General features: G+C 46.5%; 1 protein-coding gene across 4 annotated transcripts in view; it reads left to right on the top strand.

The window, feature by feature from the left end:
- LOC137438346 (TNF receptor-associated factor 3) overlaps positions 1–21,994 on the top strand; it is a 71,337-nt gene that overhangs the window by 10,782 nt on the left and 38,561 nt on the right. Inside the window, exon 1 of one of the 4 annotated variants that reach the window (XM_068133476.2) lies at positions 6,749–6,951. The exons of 1 other annotated variant lie outside the window; for it this stretch is intronic. The gene's annotated coding sequence lies outside the window, so the exon portion shown is untranslated. Of the gene's footprint in view, positions 1–6,748; positions 6,952–21,924 lie in introns of those variants that run through there. 2 more of the 4 variants (XM_068133480.2, XM_068133473.2) reach the window with 2 other exon arrangements.

The following is a 21,994-nucleotide window of genomic DNA, read 5'->3' as shown; positions in this document are numbered from 1 at the left end:
CAGCCTTGACAGGGAGAGGAGATGAAAGTATTCCATTGAGTGCCGCATGTTGACTACGAGAGTGGAAGACGTCAGTGAGCCAAGAGTGGAAGAGTAGTTGAGTTATCACCGACACCCTGGAACAAATTCAAAATCCCTTCCAGCTTTAGTCAAATGCCAGGCCCGGTGAGATCTTGGAGCAAAAACTCTCCCTGGCCGACTCTATGATAAGTTGGGAATAATTTGTCCTGTTAAAGAGAGATGATGTGTTTGATAATGTTTTGTGTTACTTCTTTAGTCTGTGGAGGAATGAATTGGTTATTCAGGCAGCTTAGTAGTTCTTTTAAAGTTGACTTCCTCATCAAAATATGGGCTGTATATACTCTTTGGTCACTGGCATATATCCAAGTCAATATGTTCTATGTCCTGAAATTCTACAGTCTGTCTTATCATTCAACGAAAGTTTTGGTCATTTTATACTGAGGAATGTCATACAAAAATCATACTTCTCTCCTGTCACAACCTGGAACGGATATGCTACATTGACGGAACTTTGGCATGCGATCTTGTAGATCATTATCTCCGGATGCGTAGACAACAAAGTAATTTTATGGGGCCGGTTTACATCTCGATGTTTATATTTAATATTGAAATTGAATTATATCATAATACTTTGAATATGTTTATATGTTATATACAATATACATACTAATAATTATATCCATTCAAGGATATCACACCACCTCCACAAATGGAATTTCAAAAAGACAGCTCAGCACGTGACTGGTCAGCTGGATCGGACTATTCATCACATTGTAAATTTGATGAAGGATTTAGGGCAATCCACCAAACACCAGACGGTGCTGTGACAAGGCTGTCCAATTTAGACTTCTATCTGTGAGCTGCAATTTCTTATACACAAGAGGAAGAGGAAGAGGAGAAGATTATATACTGATGCATAGAGGATGTGTGGAAAAAAAAAAAATCAATTTACACGATATTGAGAGAATTCATTTAAACAGTCAAACCACTTTCCAACAAGTCTTGCAATAACACCTAAGAGTCAGTCGTCAGATGAAAATGCAAAACTGAACTTACATTTGAGGTAGAAGGATGAGGGAGGAGGAGGAGGAACCACCTTTAGAGGCCATTTTTCCCCGCAGAGCAGGGGTTGGCCTTTTTTGGGCACCGTGGTCCCCTTTTTGAAGCAATGTTTTACGGCCGGACGCCCTTCCTGCCTCCAACCCTGTTAGTCGCCTCTTGCGACACACAGGGAATTACCAGTGAACTAGTACTCAATTTGCCGACCTCGGAAGGATGGCAGGCTGAGTCAACCCCCCTGGCATTAATTCAGCGATCAACCGAGATTCGAACCCAGGATTCTAGGATCCCAAGCCGGCACCCTAACCGCTAAGCCAACACCAGGCTAGAAGAAGGATGACGAATGATGCAATACGTGTATTACACATCATATCTTCCAAAATTTGGTGCATTGTTGGTGAACAATCACATTCTATCATAAATTGAATGAAGGGTTGTGAATTAATAAGCCTGCTTATGTTTTTTACTGTTTAATAGTTTTAATATCGTGTACATCCTTGTAGCATACATACCTTGTATGGAGTAATTCACCAACAATATATATATGTATTGTTTTTTTTAACCAATCGTTTGACCAATATGCCAATCACGTCTGTATCTTTGACTCAGCGTGCGGGCGAGCAGGCGTGCCTGGATTACTGAGCCATGATGTTGGCCAGGCCTACAGGCTTATGGCCACGCTGAACCAAATACATCGTGCCGGTCCTCCTAAGCGCCCTCCAAAAAAACTCGGGCCTACTTTTGGACGTCCACAACTCAAGGGTGTTGTGCTCAAGACCATGATCCGCAAACCAAAGAAGCCAAACTCGGCAAACCGCAAGTGCGTGAAAGTGCGGCTCTCCAATGGCAAGGAGGCCGTGTGTTACGTGCCCGGCGAGGGACACAACCTGCAAGAGCACAACATTGTGCTCGTGCAGGGCGGTCGTACCCAGGACTTGCCTGGAGTAAAGCTCCAGGTTGTGCGTGGGAAATATGACTGTGCCCATGTGCAGAAGAAGAAATGAGTGAAAGGGCATTGGCCTGTCTGGGCCACACTTGGTGTTGAGTGCCTCGACCATGATGTTTGGCCAGGTGTTTCTGCGTGTATCCATGTGTATGGCATGCTTGTCATGTGGAACGAGGTGTGCGAGTTACATTTTGATGTGATTTCAGGAGTTAAACACGTGATGTCATGTCAAGCTCGTAGTTATTGCCAGATTGGAAGTTCATTGAATATTTGCTTTTCCTTTTCTTTCCTTCCTACGTTCCCCTTTGTTACCTGTTCTTCACTCTGCTTACCATATTACCTCTCACAGTCCTTCCTTATTTGTCTTTTTCATCGATCCCCTTCTCTTTTATTATTCCGTTTCAATTTCCAAAACCTCGTTATGACAGGCAGGCCTAGTATACAACCCTTGTGTGATATTATTCTCACTGTTGCCCTGAGCAGTGTGTGCGCTGCAGTTTAAAAGTGCACAGATGCTGTCTTTAAAGTACCATTTTCTTTAAAAACATTTGTAATGGAAGCCAGTGTCAGTACAGTCTACCAATAAACGTGGGTTTTCTTTTAAAGACAAAAAGGTGTTTTTCGAGTATAGTTTGTGTTCCTTTTCTCAACAGTATTTGCATAAACTCTCCCAACAGGTTTCTCCACATTTCCCAACGTTCCCACTTTTCATCTCTCTTGACCTCCCAAGTACACCCACGCACACTTGATGTGTGTATGTCCTCTTGTAGTCTAATGCTCGAATCTAGCATGTGAGAGAGCATTAACATTCCTTCGATTGGGTTAATTATGTGGTTAATGTTACCATCTTGCTTTTTATTACCTCCACCACCGAAGGTGGATGGACATTATGTTTTCACCTCTGTTTGTCTGTCTGTGAACAGGATATCTAAAAGTTGTGGACGGATTCCGACGAAATTTGGCGGAGAGGTAGCGCATGTGACAAGGACGAAATTAGATTTTGGTGAAGATCTGGATCTGGATCAGAGAATTTTTTAAGTGATCCTTCACCATTGAGAAATCGGGCGAAAAGCGATATATATATATATATATTTTTCCCCTTTTTTAAAGGCCATTTTCCCTGCTGGAGCAGGGTTAGCCTTGCGGGCCCCATCACGATCATCATGGTTTCCTTTATGAGGCAATGTTTTTATGGCCGGATGCCCTTCCTGACGCCAACCCTTTAGTCGCCTCTTACGACACGCAGGGATACGGTGTACCTATTCTAAACCGGGGCACACACCGGCAAATAACATGATATTTCAAAAAGTTGTGGATGAGTTATGACTAAACTTGGGGGATGAGTTGGTTTGGTGTTAAGAACAAGCCGATTGGATTTTGGTTCATGTCTGGATCCAGATCTGGCCTATCGGTGGGATACAAAACAAACTGGTCAGCCTGGCGGAGGTATGCACGCTACTGAGTGCTGTTCTAGTTTATGAGTGCAACATGGTTTAATGTTGGTTTGCCGAATAATTAAATCAATCAAGGCGTACTGCAAAATGTGAGAATGAATTGGCGGTCGTATCCAGTAGCTCATGATCCCACAGTTTGTAGCTTTAAAGATGTGGCCTTGCATAAGAGAGAGACAGAGACAGACAGACACAGAGAGACAGAGAGAGAGAGAGAAAGATCATTTTTTCCCTCATCAATCTGCACTCAATACCCCATAATGACAAAGAGAAAACAGGATTTTAGAAAGTTTTGCAAATTTATTAAAAAGAAAAAACTGAAATATCACATAGACATAAGTATTCAGACCCTTTGCTATGACACTTGAAATTTAGCTCAGGTGCCTCCCATTTCTCTTGATCATCTTTGAGATGTTTCTACACCTTGATTGGAGTCCACCTGTGGTAAATTCAATTGATTGGACATGATTTGGAAAGGCACACACCTGTCTATATAAGGTCTCACAGCCGACAATGCATATCAGAGCAAAAACCAAGCCATGAGGTTGAAGGAACTGCCTGCAGAGCTGAGAGACAGGATCGTGTCGAGGCACAGATCTGGGAAAGCCTACAAAAAATTTTCTGCTGCATTGAAGGTTCCCAAGAGCACAGTGGCCTCCATAATTCTTAAATGGAAGAAGTTTGGAACAACCAGGAGTCTTCCTAGAGCTGGCCACCTGGCCAAACTGAGCAATTGGGGGAGAAGGGCCTTGGTAAGAGAGGTGACCAAGAACCCGATGGTCACTCTGGCTGAGCTCCAGAGATCCTGTGTGGATATGGGAGAAACCTCCAGAAGGACAACCATCACTGCAACACACCACCGATCTGGGCTTTATGGCAGAGTGGTCAGACTGTGGAAGCCTCTCCTCAGTGAAAGACACATGAAAGCCCGCTTGAAGTTTGCCAAAAAGCACCTAAAGGACTCTCAGACTGTGAGAAACAAGATTCTGTGGTCTGATGAAACCAAGATTGAACTGTTTGGCTTCCGTCTGGCACACACATTGATGAATCACCCTGCCTGTGAAACACTGGGATGACGGTTCATATCTCTGGATGAATGGAGAGAGAAAGGAAGCTTTGAAGCAATAAGTAAGCTTTGAGTAAGTAAAGGAAGCTTTGAAGTAAGAGAAGAGAAGTTCAATGTCTGATGCTGATAAGTGGATCGGGCCATTTCCCAGGAGGGGGAGGGGGAGAGGAGAGAAGAGGGGGGGATGGGGCGGGTGAGGGATGGGAGGGGTGGGAGGGGGGAGAGGGGATCCACCAATTTATCCCCAGATGACGCTCAATAAATTTCATCTTGATCGGATGAAGTTCTGTACTTGTTACCCTGCGCTCCTGAAGCGAAAAGCGTGAGTGCTGATAGTGATACTCACTTGATACTCAACACCCACCCTGATATGGAAATAATGGTACAGACACAAACAAGTGTATATAAAGCATGGGTTTGTGTATTTTTCAAGAGATTGCTGAAAATGGCAGTATAGTTGCCTCACAATAAGATAATATTGTTGCGGATCCAGCTGTCTCCATACTCTTCGTCATTGCACCTTCTCTTACACACCCCCCAGGTACACTCATAGACTTCGTCACACACCTGACCACCGCACACCTTGGCACACACTCGTCGTTCGTACACCTCACCAACACACCTCTTCGCGCCCACTCCTCGGTCACATCCTCTGTGACAACCACGGGTGTGCACTCACCTGCACACCGAATCACGTGCTTCACCACCAACTCAAGCGTGATACTCCCTGATACTCAACCTGATACTCAACCTGATCGGGATAAGAGGATCGGGCCATTGAGATAATTCAGATTGGGCCATTGAGATAATTCAGATTGGGCCATTGAGATAATTCAGATTGGGCCATCGAGATCATTCAGATTGGGCCATCGAGATCATTCAGATTGGGCCATCGAGATCATTCAGATTGGGCCATCGAGATCATTCAGATTGGGCCATCGAGATCATTCAGATTGGGCCATCGAGATCATTCAGATCGGGATAATTCAGATCGGGCCATCGAGATAATTCAGATCGGGCCATCGGGATAATTCAGATCGGGATAATTCAGATCAGGCCATCGAGATAATTCAGATCGGGCCATCGGGATAATTCAGATCAGGCCATCGAGATAATTCAGATCTGGATAATTCAGATCGGGCCATCGGGATAATTCACATTGGGCCATCCAGATAATTCAGATCGGGCCATCGGGATAATTCAGATCGGGCCATCGAGATAATTCAGATCGGGCCATCGAGATAATTCATATCGGGCCATCGAGATAATTAATATCGGGCCATCGAGATAATTCAGATCGGGCCATTGGGATAATTCAGATCGGGATAATTCAGATCGGGCCATCGGGATAATTCAGATCAGGCCATCGAGATAATTCAGATCGGGATAATTCAGATCGGGCCATTGGGATAATTCAGATTGGGCCATCGATATCATTCAGATCGGGCCATCGGGATAATACAGATTGGGCTATCCAGATAATTCAGATCGGGCCATCCAGATAATTCAGATCGGGCCATCCAGATAATTCAGATCGGGCCATCCAGATAATTCAGATCGGGCCATCCAGATAATTCGGATCGGGCCATCCAGATAATTCGGATCGGGCCATCGAGATAATTCAGATCGGGCCATCGGGATAAGTGGATCGGACCATCGAGATAATTCAGATCGGGCCATCGGGATAATTCAGATCGGGCCATCGGGATAATTCAGATCGGGCCATCGGGATAATTCAGATCGGGCCATCGGGGTAATTCAGATCGGGCCATCGGGATAATTCAGATCGGGCCATCGAGATAATTCAGATCGGGATAAGTGGATCGGACCATCGAGATAATTCAGATCGGGCCATCGAGATAATTCAGATCGGGATAAGTGGATCGGACCATCGAGATAATTCAGGTCGGGCCATCGAGATCATTCAGATCGGGCCATCGAGATATGTGCCGTCATATTTGCCTACGTAATAAATAGATGAGTGCTTCCATACCTCTTGAACGCAAGTAAAGGAAATACATTGGCTGTGAGTTTTCCTCACGAGTGTTCCCAATGAGCCTTAGAGTAAATGAAAGATCAATTACAATAAAAAGTATATTTTAATCATTTTGGCGTTTCGGGAAAATTCAGTAGGAAGTTTGACAATTGCGGAAATGACACTCGATATATATACATTGTGGTTTCCGGTCCAAGTCCAACCAGCAAATCGCTGTTGAGTTGCGCAATTTTTGTGACAGTTTGCGATCCTCCACGAACGTCGCTCACTGCAAGCGCCCGGTTCCGAGCCACGTCATAGATCAGCATCAACGTCATCACCATGTCGCTGTAAACCTTACATTACAGGTGGTTTTCCTTTGAGCTCTCGTCCGTCTCGCAACGTGACGCGAAATAAAATATAAACACATACGGTGAGTGCCCGAGAATCCCGAGACGTGACGAATGGACATTTCTCAAATCATTCATAAAATTTTACCGACTACCACGTGATCGGTTTCTTTTGGGTGGGTTCCGGCGTTTCCTCATACAGTTTATATATATAGTAATTATATATACTAGGGCATGCCCGTACTATATATAAGCTAGGACGTGCCCGTACGTGGGTGCCCGTTCCTTGCCAAAAAAAAAAAAAAATTTGTGTAGGGGTGTGTGTGTGTAAACATCCTAGGGCGTGCCCGTACGTGGGTGCAAAAAAACATGCGTGCAAACAACAACAACAAAAAAAAACTTTGAAACCACGTGGCAGTAACGACCACAGAACCCCCCCCCCCCTCTATTTACATGAATGGTTTGGTCCATTCGCAACGACCACAGAACCCCCCCCCTCTATTTACATGCAATGGTTTGGTCCATTCGCAACGCCAAAGCGAACGGCGAACGGCTAAATCGCCATAGCTCGGTAAGTACTTGTCCGATTAATTTCAAACCTTGAAAAGGCACATCCTCGGGTCCCCAGCAATATACCTGGCAAGTTTAAAGTATATCGGACCCGTGGTTGTCGAGAAACAGCGGTCACAGACAAACATACAAACACACATACACACATACACACATACACACATACACACATACACACATACACACAGAGATTAATGGAATTATAGATAGATATACAGCAATTATATATAGGCTATATATAGTAATTATATATATAGTAATTATATATAGGCTATATATAGTAATTATATATATAGTAATTATATATCGGCTATATATAGTAATTATATATATAGTCATTAACATTATATATATATACAGTAATTATATATAGGCTATATATAGTAATTATATATATAGTAATTATATATATATATAGTAATTATATATATAGTAATTATATATAGGCTATATATAGTAATTATATATACTAGGGCATGCCCGTACTATATATAAGCTAGGACGTGCCCGTACGTGGGTGCCCGTTCCTTGCCAAAAAAAAAAAAAAAAAAAAATTTGTGTAGGGGTGTGTGTGTGTAAACATCCTAGGGCGTGCCCGTACGTGGGTGCAAAAAAACATGCGTGCAAACAACAACAACAAAAAAAAACTTTGAAACCACGTGGCAGTAACGACCACAGAACCCCCCCCTCTATTTACATGAATGGTTTGGTCCATTCGCAACGACCACAGAACCCCCCCCCTCTATTTACATGAAATGGTTTGGTCCAAAGCGAACGGCTTGCGGTGTTTGGTAAAGAAATCGCCATAGCTCGGTAACTACTTGTCCGATTAATTTCAAACCTTGAAAAGGCACATCCTCGGGTCCCCAGCAATATACCTGGCAAGTTTCAAGTATATCGGACCGGTAGTTGTCGAGAAACAGCGGTCACAGACAAACATACACACATACACACATACAAACACACATACACACAGAGATTAATGGAATTATAGATAGATAGTAATTATATATAGGCTATATATAGTAATTATATATAGGCTATATATAGTAATTATATATATAGTAATTATATATAGGCTATATATAGTAATTATATATATAGTAATTATATATATATATACAGTAATTATATATAGGCTGGGAACGGGGAGGGTGGGGGGAGGGGAACGGGGGGGGGGGGGGGGAGCGATTTTTTTTTTCATAGCGTCATAGCGTCATATCGTTCATAGCGTCATCGCGTTTCATAGCGTCATAGCGATTTTTTAGCCGCGTCGCAAGACGCTGGTCATAGAGTGCCCTCTGCGGTTGTTGTTGTTGTTCTTGTTCTTCTTCTTGTTCTTGCAGAGAAGACAAAACCTCAAAGCTCCACCCATTCTGGGAACCATAGCTCCACCCATTGTGGGAGAGGCTTCATATAAACAAATATCCACCATTTTATTAACTCGCATAGCTTTGAGGCCTGTTTTGTAGGCCCGTGGTGTCTTCCTCTCTCACACAGTTTTATTTCAAATCAAATTCGATATATCATTTCATTTTTCACAGTCGCTAACATAGTTTTAGACTCGGTTGAAAAAAAAAACGGGAAGAAAATCCGATGAAAGTTGCCCTTTATAGAACGAAATGAATTCTCAAAGGCCTGTAACTTCAAGTCCATTGAGATTTTTTTTTTTTAAATCGCGGCATGGTCAGTCATACACCGCCCGAAATAAGAGACGGGAAAATGCCGAGATATATATATTTTGTTTAAATCGCGGCATGGTCAGTCATACACCGCCCGAAATAACAGACGGGAAAATGCCGAGATATATTAAAAATTCGTCCATTTGATGACAATGGTCACGATGAAATATTTAATTTATACGTCGTCACAATAATGTGGAGAGAGGAGCATAGCTTCGTTCACGTGTCGCCACACACGGGAAATTGCCGAGATATATATTTTTTAAATCGCGGCATGGTCAGTCATACACCGCCTGAAATAACAGACGGGAAAATGCCGAGATATATTAAAAATTCGTCCATTTGATGACAATCGTCACGATGAAATATTTAATTTATACGTCGTCCCAATAATGTGGAGAGAGGAGCATAGCTTCGTTCACGTGTCGCCACACACGGGAAATTGCCGAGATTTTTTTTTTTTTAATCTCGGCATGGTCAGTCATACACCGCCTGAAATAACAGATGGGAAAATGCCGAGATATATTAAAAATTCGTCGCCACACGGGAAATTGCCGAGATATATTTTCACTTTGCACAAAAATAACATCAAGTAATCGAATCAATAGGAATGTCCTGTGCCTATAACATCGACGTTATAGGCACAGCTGCATCTAGGCATTGTGTAACATCGACGCGGCTTTTGTTTTAATTAAAACTTTTTGTACTTGTTTTTTCATAGCGTCATATCGTTCATAGTGTCATAGCGTTCATAGCGTCATATCGTTCATAGCGTCATAGCGTCATCACGTGATCGCTCTGAGCGAATCAGCGCCCACCTGCTCTGATTCCGTTGATGCCGTGCGCTGAAATGCGCTGAGGTAAATATGAATAAAAAATATGGATCGTCAAATATTTTGAGTTCGGCCATGTTCGTCCCACGCTCAATGGCCATGTCTATGCCAAATATCAAGCACGTAAGCCTCTCCGTTTAGGAGTCTATCGGTAACATTACACACACACACACACACACACACACACACACACACACACACACACACACTGTGTTTTATATATATAGATATGTGGTAATTTTATATATATGGTAATTTTATATATATATATATATATATATATATATATATATATATATGGTAATTATATATATATATAGTAATTATATATACTAGGGCATGCCCGTACGTGGGTGCCCGTTCCTTGCCAAAAAAAAAAAAAAACGCTACCCGTACGCTCTACCCCGCCCGTACGCCCGTAAACAAAAAAAACAATGCTCTTCGCTTCCGCCCTTCGCTCTGACTGAATTGGGAGAAATAATGCGCATAAGAAATCGAGAAATTATTATTTTCTCCGGAAGAAATCGAATTACGAACCGTAATGGCGCACGCGCTGGGCTCGGCTCGCTCTCACATCGGCCACGCCTACGCAACAAAGCGTTCTGTGATTGGCTGCCGGAAGTGAAGTCTTCACTGTCCGGAAGGTCGCAAATCGCAGTTACGATGAATCGCAAATTAGTTTTAATTCGTTTTAAAACATAGTTTAACGGCAACATAGTTTTCCAACGTGAAATAAATGAATACGCTCTCAAATGTGCCGTCCGAGGCAGAGTCTGTTCGCCACGTTCGGCACACGTGATAGCTCGCTGCTCTCTGATTGGTTGAATCGTTTTTTGGACATAGCTCGGTAACTACTTCTCCGATTAATATGAAACCTTGAAAAGGCACATCCTCGGGTCCCCAGCAATATACCTGGCAAGTTTCAAGTATATCGGACCGGTAGTTGTCGAGAAACAGCGGTCACAGACAAACATACATACATACATACAAACATACAAACATACAAACATACAAACATACACACAGAGATTACTGGAATTATAGATAGATTGTTGCGGATATGGGATTTGCATCCATCCATATCCGCTTGTAAATATTCCCCTATTTCCTCAATACTTCCCAACTATCCCCAATCCCCCATTCCCTAGTCCCATTTTCTGTAAACAACACTCTGTAGACCCGACCTCCCCCTATTTCCCCCATTAAATGTCGTGCCCAGGTTCACCGCATCTCATGTAAGACAACTATAGGACATCTTGCTAGTTATTCTTCGTCTATGTCAGTTAAGGACTCGTTTCCATTAATTCTGACCCTTCGTTGCACCAGAATGTGATTGTATGGCACCGTTAGGAAGTTTAGGACCTCCCAATACCTCCCCGCAGCTCTTCCTCACGGTTCAGCAACAACAACAACAACAACAGCAACGGCAGCGGCGTGCACAGGGAGTGCGCGTCCTCACTCCGGCTTGGTTGGTAGGGGGTGTTGGGAGGGCACGAGGCCTTCCCAACGAGCCGCCATCGAACATGTGCTCGACGGGGTTACCAAATAGGGGCTCCCTGTCAGCTCCTCGTCAAGGGCGGAGCCCGGTAACCCCCGCACCCAATGGAAGCGGCGGACCGGCCCCAGGGGGGCGGAGCCAACCAGCCGAGGGCGTGTCACTCCCCGCTGAGCATGCGCAGGAAGAGGGAGGTGATGTCAGATGCGCGCTGAGCTTGGAGCAAGCAAGACGTACCCTCCGAGCGCTGTGAGGCCTCCCCGCATCTCTTGGACCGTGCTTGATCCTGTCCCCGAGCCAAGGTGCACCTTGTGCTATCGAACTACCTGTCCTTCCCTGCCATCAATCCCTGTGTAAGTCAGCCTTGTTCCGTTTGTCTGTGGTCTGTCTGGGCTAAGATAAGACTGTAATTAAGTGCCTATCTCTTCTGTGTCTTTACCTCACTACCTTGTAATCTACCCCTTTTCTCCACCACTGTAATTATATCCTCCTCCGGAGGTCTTGAGAACTGTACCCCTTGCGTCGTTTCATCTATCCCAGTCGTTGTGTCCTTTCCATCATTGATTTAGCATAGCGCGATTTGGTCAACGTCTGGGTGGAATCGGGGTCTAGTCGGGGAATAACTGTTAGGTCGCGGTAATACACCACCGCTCGGTCAAAATAACATCTAAACCGCGTCCGTAACAATTGGTGTCGAGGAGTGAGATTCGAGGCCCGAACCAAATTTTAAAAAAAACATCTAGAAAAAAATTTGGTCAAAATTATAAAGTCACCGAAATTTGATTTTGTTTTACAAAAAAAACCCCGAATTTTGAAAGTCGCGCTATGGGAGATCAAGACGGCTGGGTTCCGGTAGAGGAGAGTGAGGCAGGGTCGGTCCAGGACCAAATTGAGGGACATGAGGAGAGCGAAGCAGTGAGGGCGGCAGTTTCGCAAAATGGCGTCCTCGTGCACGAGGTTACGGGCGCGCAAAAGGGCGCCTCGCACATGGCTACGGCGACCGCGCCCGCGACCGTAGCAGCGCCGTTGGTGGATGTGAACCTTTTTTTTATACAAATGAAGACCCTTATGGACAAGAATAGCGAAGAAATGGAAAGCAGAATGATGGGGGTAATGGGGAACCGGATGGATGCTCAGAGTGAGCAAATGAGGGCTGATAGTGAGCGATTGGGGGACAGAATGGGGGGCAAAATGGGAGAAATGGGGGAACGGTTAGAACAAAGGATGGGGTCCAATAGCGAGAAATTGAGGGATGACATGGGAAACCAGATCGGGGGTTTAAGGAATGACATGGGGGCCCAGATCGGAGGGTTAGGGAGTAGAATAGAGGGATTAGACAATAGATTAGGGGAAATACAGGAGGGGTTAACGGGGGTAGAAAACAGAATTGGCCGCTCAAGAGAATCAAATGGAAGGGATGAAAAAGGGGTTAGAGGGGTTAGAAAACAGTATGGAAGGCAAATTGAGGGACATGAGGGACCAAGCGGAAAGGGAAGTTAAAAAAATGGGGCAGCAGATAGAGGGGGTCAGAATGGGGGTAGAAACTAAATTGGATGCTCACAGGGAGGAAATGGAGCAGATGAGGGTGGCATCTGGGCAGGAGATGCAAGTGATGGGAGAGGAGATCAGAAGAGGTGTGAGTGAGGAGGTCGGAGGAGTTCGCGAAGCACTGTAGCACTGTAAGGAGCGCATGGAGAAGGAGGTGAGAAAGGGGACTGTAAAATTGCAAGGTGGTATAGAGGAGTTGACGCTGGGAGTAGAACAACTGACAGTGGGACAAAAGGAGTTGGGGGACCAGGTAAAGAAGAACACAGCGGTAATAGAGGGTTTAAAATCGACACAGAAGGAGATGAAAAAGGACGTAGGGGTAATTAAAAAAGAGTGTCAGATGGTACGTGAGGGACTGACAATGAGGTTGGACGAGGTGACAGAGGTAATGGAGATGAAGGACCGGCAGGTGAGGACGCACATAGAAACGGTCAAGGTGGCCTTAGAGGACGAGCTTGAGGAGACGCACCGGGAAATAAAAGAGGTGAAGCAGAAATTAGAAGAAGTGGAAGAAGGGGTAAGCGAAATTAAGAAGCGACGGAGAGGGGATAAGAAAGAGATAAGGGAGGAAGTAAAAGAATTGGTCCAAAGTCTGTGTTCGGATCGTGATGATGTGCTCATTAACCGGATGAGGGATTCGCAGGTGATGGAGGAGAAGCGAAGAGAAAGAGGACCCGGTGTAAGTGGTGACCAATATGGTCGTGCGTATGATGCGCCAGGTGATTTAATGAGCTTGGGGGTCGAGATGGACCCGGGTGTTCGTGAGAGGCCGTTGGTGAAGTGTGCGACAGGTCTGGTGTGCGAAAAAGGAGGTGTGCGAGAAAGTCCGACTCTGGGGTGTGTGAGGAAAAAGTGCGTGCCAAGGAGTGAGGGTGCTGTCGAGAGTGAGTCGGTCGTAGCGCGTGTGCGAGGGAGCACATGGAAGCGCGTAGTGAGGAGTGTTACAGAGGATGTAACGGAAGAATGCACGCCTGTGGTGAGTGTTACAGAGGATGTAACGGGAGAGGATGCGCGAGCAAGGTGTGTAACGGACGGGTGCATGAGGAAAGAGTGCGCTGTCAAAAGTAAGGAAGAATGCACACCTGTGGTGAGTGTTACAGAGGGTGTAATGGGAGAGTGTGCGCGAGAAAGGTGTGTAACGGACGGGTGCATGAGGAAAGAGTGCGCTGTCGAGAGTAAGGGTGAGTGCGCTGTCAAGAGTGGAGGTGAGAGTAGTAAGAGTGACACGGAGCGTGAGTTGGTTGTGACAGGTGAGGAAGGATGCACACCTGGAATGGTAGAGCGTGTGTGGGAATGCACACTTGAGTTGGTCGTGAGGCACGTGGTTGGGTGTGCGAGTGAAAGCACACCTGTGATTGTCACAGAGGAGGTGACCGAGGAGGGGGCGCGAAGAGGTGTGTTGGTGAGGTGTGCGAGCGACGAATGTGTGCAAAGGTGTTCGGTGGTCAGGTGTGTGACCAAGTCTGTGAGTGGAATGAGTGTACCTGGGTGTGTAAGAGAAGGTGCAATGACGAGCAGGGAGACAGCTGGATGTATGAGCAAGGAATGGGCTGCGGGGTGTACGGGCGGCGTTGGAGCATCGAGCTCAGTGAGGGTGAAAGGGGTAGCGTATGCGTGTAAGCATGCAGGTGAGGCATCGACGGTAACCGGGTTAGCGGTTAGAACAACAGTTAGCCGAATCGGGCCCTCGGTGCGTGCCGGGCTTCGCGTGCCGCGAGAACCAGCGGGGATCCGAGCCACGGCGGGTTTGAAAGGACCGCCGTACGCGATCCACGCTGTGCCTCGCTTGGAACGGCCGCGTCCGGGCTCCACTAGGCGGAGCGGGCAGCCCGATAGGAAGGGTCGTCATGGCGACCACTTTTTATTGAGACGTTCCGGCAGGTCGAGATCGGGCCATGGGATGGCTCCATGCCGAGATGGTGCGTGGAACCTCGGCCCGGGTAAACCTCCTTCCCTGCACCGAATGCGGGACGTATCCAGCCGCTGGCACCAAACAACCCGCATTCATGGCTTGGATGTACGAAGCCGAGCTTTAGAAGTGAATTGGCGCACCGAGAGGCATTAGTAAGTAGACTGTAATGACGAGGATAGTGTTTTGGCCCCGAAATTAGAAAAACAAAATTTGATGATTGGCAAAGGATTGGCAGTAATGATTGGCAGATGATGGGTAGTGATTGGCAAATTTTTGATTTGTTGAAATTTGATGTGCAAAATTGGTAGTGGGAGATGCCCGATGTGGTGGGATGGCAACTCTGTCATCCCTCACAATTGGGGGCAGATGCGCTATAGATTATGGGGTGTATGGCAGTGAAAACTAGCCCGGGTGGGTTAGGATATTGTGTGTAGGGACCTAGCGAAGATGACATTAGGTGACGTTAAGATTAGTTAGTGACAAGGATACCTGTAGTGGGGACGCAGGTAGATTAGAGTGGATGATAATGAAGAGGGAGCGCAATAGTTTAAAGGGACGACTGGGAAGCACAAGTTTCAGAGGGGAGTAGTTAGATGACATGATGCTGTGTGAGAACTGGACAGGTGTGTGGAGCAGTGTATGAGTAGTGAGTGTTGTGGATCAGCGCGAATGCGCTTGGGGGAGAGAAGGGTGCAGGCGGCACCAAGTATGAGAGCACAGGTGTGCAAGTACAGGTGTGTGGAATACATGGAGTATTGGAATGAGTGGTGTGGAGAGAGTTGGAGTAAGTGGTACGGAGTGGTGTGCATGGTGCGAAGGTGTGGATGGGGGAAGAGTGGACCCCTTTCACGAGTACCCGGGGCGGGTAGTGTAAGTGTTAGGTAGAGGGTATAGGTAAATTGTGGTTGGATATTGGCATCTGTGGTGCGGGTGGAAGAATGATGATTGGATGGGTGCATTAGTGTTGTGGAAATGGCTGGGCGTGTAGCCTGTTAGTGTGTGTAGTTGGTTTGGGCACTCCACCACTGTGAGGATGTCGGCCAGGTGAGGCCGCAGGTGGGCTCTGGGAGCCGTTAGTGTCATTGGGTGCCTGAGGATCCCGGGTGTGGATCGGGCAGCCCGTGCCAGAGAGGGCACTGAGGGGGTGAGAGTGCGAGAGGGCCTTCCCCAGTTAGTTAGGTTAGGGTGAGGAGCAGGTGAGCTCGGTAGGCAACAACAGTGGTGGAGGTGTGCAGGTGAGCGGACCAGCTGGGAGAGCTACACGCCCCAGCCCAGAAATTGTGCAAGGGCACCGGGAGATGAATCGGGGGAGTGAGACCCCAAATTGAGAAGCACCACAGTTTGGTCAATGGGAATTGGTTTTTAGAACCCATAGTGTAAGAGGGCCAATGCTTTGGCAGGAGAAAGACCCCGGGTAATGTAAAGTTGTTAAAGTCATTTAGGAAATAGTTAGGATTGATGAACCTGTCGCACCATACGCAGCCACTTACCTGAGGTGGTGATGATGACTCCACACCTGTGTTCCTTTGTTCTGTGTTGCAGGAAAGGAGAATTGCTGTGTGGATTTGTGAGACGCATCACGACGTGGATGAGACATTGGGGTGATTCCATCTCTCCCTCCTTAGGAGGGACTGATGATGAATTGGTGATGGCAAATTTTGATGTTGAGTTGGAGATGGCAAATGTTGATGAGAGTTGGAAATGGCAAATTTGATTGGTTAGGAGGGAGAGAAGACGAATTTGGTTTATGGGAGGAACGGGGAAGACAGTAGGGACGTTTGTTGATGTGTAAAGTAGATGTTTATGGGTAGTGTTGTGTTTTGTGGATACAGTAAGGGGTAAGGGAGGGGCAATGTAGGTTACCTGGTGGGGGGGGGGGGGCGTACGGTAGGAACGTACCTGTCTCACCTGGTTCCCATGTGCCCCCAGTGTGCATTACCTTGAATTGCGTGCACTTTTGCGCCCTTACCACCTTACTCACTTGTCTTCTTTTGTCTCCCACCTCCGAGGATCTGGCTTTGGGGCAGAGAGAGAGGAGAGAGAGGTACTGGCTCCGCAGTTGTGGGCCTGTACTTCCGCTGCTTGCTGCCTGGATCGATACACCATATGGACCGCAATTTTTGTGGCCGCCCACAATGGACCGCAGTTCTTTTGCGGTCAAGCACCACCCGTGGATGGACCTCTGGGTCAACGTGGCACCTATGCCATACAGGTGAACCACTTTTAGTTGGCCCCCCTGACGGCCACAATTCAGAAATGGACGCGGTTGGCGCCTTTCTTTATTTCTAAAGAAGCCAGAAGGCCAAGTGCACTCCATGAAGGCAAGACCAGCGGCAGAACATCGGCCGGCTGCGACACCACCGGTGACCATGGACACTTAATTGTGCATTTTTATGAACACTTTATTGGTGCACCGGATGGTGCTGACTGTGCGTAATGGGGTGGTGCTTTTGGTGCTTGGATGGGGTGCTCTGCACAGTATTAAAGGCCGTAGGGCCACAGGGCACTCGTGGGTTGGTGTATCGATGCTGGCATGCGTGCTCTCCCTATGCATAACATCTGCATGTGTTCCTCAAAGAACAGGTCCTGGATCGTAGTGTAAATATCAGTGTAGTCTTGTATAAATGATGCTCCCTACCGGCTGTATGTTTAGTTTGAGGATGCTTTCCGCGATTCGGTTATTCTGTGGGTGTGTTTCTGTTAGGAGAAGGGTGCAACGTCGCAGGGGGACATATTTACTCATTTGTGAACATCTGTAAAACTGTCGCACTCAGGGTTGAGTTAATAGTAGAGGGAACTACATCTGAGTGCCACACTAAAGTAGGTAAAAATTTATCGGGTCGGGACGCCCCGAGGTAGAGAAGGGTGCAATGTTGCGGATATGGGATTTGCATCCATCCATATCCACTTGAAAATATTCCCCTATTTCCTCAATACTTCCCAACTATCCCCAATCCCCCATTCCCTAGTCCCATTTTCTGTAAACAACACTCTGTAGACCCGACCTCCCCCTATTTCCCCCATTAAATGTCGTGCCCAGGTTCACCGCATCTCATGTAAGACAACTATAGGATATCTTGCTAGTTATTCTTAGTCTATGTCAGTTCAGGACTCGTTTCCATTAATTCTGATCCTTCGTTGCACCAGAATGTGATTGTATGGCACCGTTAGGAAGTTTAGGACCTCCCAATACCTCCCCGCAGCTCTTCCTCACGGTTCAGCAACAACAACAACAGCAACGGCAGCGGCGTGCACAGGGAGTGCGCGTCCTCACTCCGGCTTGGTTGGTAGGGGGTGTTGGGAGGGCACGAGGCCTTCCCAACGAGCCGCCATCGAACATGTGCTCGACGGGGTTACCAAATAGGGGCTCCCTGTCAGCTCCTCATCAAGGGCGGAGCCCGGTAACCCCCGCACCCAATGGAAGCGGCGGACCGGCCCCAGGGGGGCGGAGCCAACCAGCCGAGGGCGTGTCACTCCCCGCTGAGCATGCGCAGGAAGAGGGAGGTGACGTCAGATGCGCGCTGAGCTTGGAGCAAGCAAGACGTACCCTCCGAGCGCTGTGAGGCCTCCCCGCATCTCTTGGACCGTGCTTGATCCTGTCCCCGAGCCAAGGTGCACCTTGTGCTATCGAACTACTTGTCCTTCCCTGCCATCAATCCCTGTGTAAGTCAGCCTTGTTCCGTTTGTCTGTGGTCTGTCTGGGATAAGATAAGACTGTAATTAAGTGCCTATCTCTTCTGTGTCTTTACCTCACTACCTTGTAATCTACCCCTTTTCTCCACCACTGTAATTATATCCTCCTCCGGAGGTCTTGAGAACTGTACCCCTTGTGTCGTTTCATCTATCCCAGTCGTTGTGTCCTTTCCATCATTGATTTAGCATAGCGCGATTTGGTCAATGTCTGGGTGGAATCGGGGTCTAGTCGGGGAATAACTGTTAGGTCGCGGTAATACACCACCGCTCGGTCAAAATAACATCTAAACCGCGTCCGTAACAATATATATATGGTAATTATATATACAGACTTGGCATTTAATATGGATTTTTTTTTTTGTGGGGGTGAACTTACTTTTCAAGATGTCTTAGAACCAAAAGTTCATTGGAATTATGTTGAAATCATTCTAGATTTTGTTAATGTGACCTTTAAAAGAAACAAAAACCACATTTGACATTTCGAAACAAATAAATTGATCCTTGAAAGTGATGTAAACTGATATCGAACTCAATTCATGGACAGTACTGTGTTAAACTTCTGTACGTTTTCCAGAAGTATCTCTTTATTTTGCACATTACCCAAAATTTTTTTAACAAAAACAAAAGTTAAATGACGACTGGGATTACGGACAGTAAAATTACAGTTCAGTACTTCGTGTAACCCCCACGAGCATTCAGGAGAGCACGTACACGTTGAGGCATGCTGTTCACGAGATTTGCCAAGGTTTGGACAGGAATCGCTTGCCATGCAGTGACAATAGCCTGCTGCAATTCACGCACAGAAGTTGGCTGCTGGTCCAAGTGGTCGATTTGACGCGTTAATTCTGCCCATAAGTTCTCTATCGGATTCATATCCGGGGACATGGCAGGCCACTCCATATCTCTACACCACGGTCAGCAAGAAAGTGTTGGATCATGCGAGCACGATGAGGCCGTGCATTGTCATCTTGGAAGACAGTTTCCTCGAAAGCCTGCACGAGGAAATGGAAGCAATGTTTCTTCCAGAATGGCCCTGTACTTGAACTAGTTCAGGTTTCCATTCAGAACAACCAGGTCAGTTTTGCCCCCTGCATGAAAAGCAGCCCAAATGGTCACCCCACCACCTCCAGCTTGGACTCTTGGCACTATACAATCTTTGTTGTAGGCTTCATGCACTTGTCTGCGCACTCAGACGTGGCCATCTTGACGATAGATCAGAAATCTAGACTCGTCACTGAAGATCACGTGATTCCAGTGTCCTGGCTGCCAATGACGGTGCTCTCTGGCCCACTGCAATCGGCGCTGGCGGTGTTGTCTGGTCAGGCGTGGCTTTCTCAGGGGACGCCTGGCACGGTAGCCTGCTTGAACCAGTCGTTGGTTGACTAGCCTTCTGGATACAGGCACATTTGTCAGTTGCTGCCACTCAGCCCTAAGCCGATTAGCTGACTTGGGACGGCCATTGCGGACTAACCGGTGCAGCTGGCGATCATCCCTCCTTGTGGTTCTGCATGGACGTCCTGGCCTCGGTATTGGAGTAGGGACACCCCTCTGAGCATTTCGTTTCAGGATCTTTGATGCCTGACCTTGAGTGATGCCATACTGCCGAGCAATAGCACGCTCTTTCATGCCGTAATTTCGTAAAGCCACCACTCCATGACAAACAGCATTGTCGAGTGGACGGACCATCTCCAGAGGAAGCGGCAATAACTTTTGGAGACGTGCAGCAGTTGTTTTCCACTAATACAGAACGCAACAACCCTTGTATACCCGACTGTGAAGCCAATCGTCAAATGCACCTGTCCGTACATTTTGCCACGCCACCTGTGATATAATCCTGTTGTTGACTTCTTGCTGCGACAGACAATCAGTGACATGGTTCTTTTAACAAATAAATCACCAAATTGTAAAAGAAACTCACCAGATTGATATACTGAGTTCATAAAGTAAACCCAAGTCAAGAAGAAAAAAAAATTCCATATTAAATGCCAAGTCTGTATATAGTAATTATATATACTAGGGCATGCCCGTACTATATCTATATCTAAAATTATATCCCCCCCCTCTATTTACATGAAATGGTTTGGTCCAAAGCGAACGGCTTGCGAGTGGTGACAATCCCCCCCCTCTATTTACATGCAATGGTTTGGTCCAAAGCGAACGGCTTCCGGAGTTTGGTAAAGAAATCGCCATCGCGTGCACAAACGCGCAGGAAAGCGAATGAATCGCAAATTCGTTTTTATTAGTTGTAAAACATAGTTTAACGCCAACATAGTTTGCAAACGTGAAATAAATGAATACGCTGTCAAATGTGCCATCCGAGGCAGAGTGTGCCCGCCACGTTCGGCACACGCGATCGTTCGCTGCTCTCTGATTGGTTGAATCGTTTTTTGGACATAGCTCGGTAAGTAATTGTCCGATTAATATGAAACCTTGAAAAGGCACATCCTCGGGTCCCCAGCAATATACCTGGCAAGTTAAAAGTATATCGGACCCGTGGTTGTCGAGAAACAGCGGTCACAGACAAACGTACAGACGTACAGACAGACAGACAGAGATTACTGGAATTATAGATAGATAGTAATTTTATTTATATATATATATACTGTGTATATATATATATATATATACTGTATATATATATATATACACACACACACACACACACACACACACACACACACACACACACACACACACACACACACACACACACACACACACACACACACACACACACACACACACACGCAGTCCTGTATTTATTTAATTTTGTTCACCGGCAGGGAGATTCATCAATGTGACACATCTATCAGAATTAGTCGGTGGCCGTTAAAGACCTCCACGGTGTCCTTTGCAAGGATTAGGCAAGTTATCTCCGGCATCCTGAACGAATTACAAATCCCTGCCGTAACTAGTCGAATGACAGGCCTGGGCAGCTGAGTCGTGAAAGCCCAGGCCTAGGTTCTCCCAAGCGACGCAACAAGAAAGGTGGGTCGGATTATGGTGGCCCGGGCCTGAATCCGGGCGGATATATCGATTCCGGCTGCATGTTGCATCATTTTTGTCGAGGCGCGAACAATTCGCTGATGCAGTACTCCCCGTTAAATATGCAGGTATACTCTGAGGCAGAAATGATTTGTGGTTTGTTCAGATTGCTGGCGATAACTCACCTCCTCTTTGTATATAAAATTAAAGACGATTTCGATACCTTAACGTCTACCAACTAATGCTAGCAGACAGGACACCCGGCTTAACATCCACAGGGGCGACTGTCGCGACGCCCTGTCGATGAAGCACGGGTCGGGTTGGAATCGAACCCACAGACGAGACAGCCCAATGACCAGGTGTCGTGCGCTCGCTACCTGCTGCACCTGTTACGATCTAGGACGTATA

This window comes from Myxine glutinosa, chromosome 1, assembly GCF_964187855.1.
Source record: "Myxine glutinosa chromosome 1, kmMyxGlut1.1, whole genome shotgun sequence".
In the NCBI taxonomy this organism is placed as follows: domain Eukaryota; kingdom Metazoa; phylum Chordata; class Myxini; order Myxiniformes; family Myxinidae; genus Myxine; species Myxine glutinosa.
This window is presented reverse-complemented; position numbering and strand designations above follow the sequence as displayed.